The sequence below is a fragment of the Eurypyga helias genome, unplaced genomic scaffold (assembly GCF_000690775.1).
Source record: "Eurypyga helias isolate BGI_N326 unplaced genomic scaffold, ASM69077v1 scaffold15768, whole genome shotgun sequence".
Lineage (NCBI taxonomy): Eukaryota > Metazoa > Chordata > Aves > Eurypygiformes > Eurypygidae > Eurypyga > Eurypyga helias.
In genome coordinates this window covers 39,303-40,854 of record NW_010266396.1, presented here as the reverse complement: position 1 = coordinate 40,854, position 1,552 = coordinate 39,303, and positions in this window count along the sequence as shown.

Here is a 1,552-nt window from a genome sequence, read left to right as displayed (position 1 = left end):
TCCCCGGGGCACACGCAGGCTCATGCACAGAGTGTGTGCGCGGGCATGCCTGCCCAACGCCATGCGTGCAGACAGCAACATGCATGTACACATACACCACGCACAGACACGCATCGCCACGGGCACACATGGCCACACACAGAGCTATATGTGCACATGCTGTGCGCACACATGGGCGTCAACACACTGGGGGCATGGGGAATGCCGTGCATGCACACACACTGTGTGCTCACATCGCTGTGGGAATGTCCATGTGAGCAGAGAAACATGCCATATGCACACATGCATCACTGCAAACACGGGCACGCACACAGAACACTGCATGTCTACATTCACACCAGTGTGCAAACACGCTGGTGCACACACACTATGCTGCATGCTTACATACATCCATGCGCACACACGAGTACACACTGCACCAAGGTCACACACACACATACTGCCACACAAACACACCGTGTGCACTACAAACACTGCTTTGTGTCCACACACACTTGCACGACTACGCACCACAGCTGCACCTCCCACCTCACACAGCACCATGGCCCCCCCAGCACACACAATGCGCGAAGCAGCCACACAAGCACACCCCCTGCCACATACACACGGGAGACACAGGCACACACCAACAGATTGCAGACACAGCGTGCGTGTGCACACACACACAGAGTCATGGGCACGCACACACACTGTGCATGCCTGCATGCACCCACACAGGCACAGAGAGCCACGGGCACGCACACAGTGCAGGCTGCGCGTGCATGCCTGTACACATAAGCACGGGGTGCTCCTCCTTCTGTCTACATGGGTCACTCTCAATGCACACAAGGGAGCAGTCTGAATCTGCAGCACTGGTGGGTGCAGCCTGGGTGGCCTGGGCAGCCTGTGGCCCAGCCCTCCGTCTCCCCTGTGTGTGCTCTGGGTGCTGAGCCCAGGTAAACAGCCTCATTTTCCCCAGCCGGGGCCATGGGGTGCACAGACAGGCAGGTACAAACCCACCTCCCCTTCAAACACACCCTGCATATGCAGAAAGTGTGCATGGACCCATCCCTGGCTACCAACACGCACACAAATTGTATGAACACCCACACCACAGAGACTCACGTGCATCCGCACGCACACACATGCACAACGAGGCACATACAAAGCCAGGGAGAGGGGAGGGAGCTGGAGAGGCCGGGGGTGCACGGCAGAGCTGAGCTGTCACATTCACAGTTCAGCTTCCCAGTGTGGAGATGGAGGGTGGCTGGGGACATCCCTGGGGATGCTGGAAGAGTGGGCAGGAAGCACAGCGCAGAACAGACTGTAAAAGACCCCTGGCAGGGAGCAGGGAGAAGGCTCGGTTGGGTCCATTTAAGCAGCCTGTCTGGCTGATGGATGCCTGTGCCCACGCTACCACTGAGCCTGTCCCTGTGGCAAACCCCATGGAGACCCGGGCCAGTGCGCAGGTACAGGTGCTGGTACATCCCTGTGTGAGCGGTGGGACGTGGGGGGCAGCTAAGCTGGTGTGCAGCAGGGGCTGCGGGTGCTGGGGGTGGCCAGGCTGTCCCAA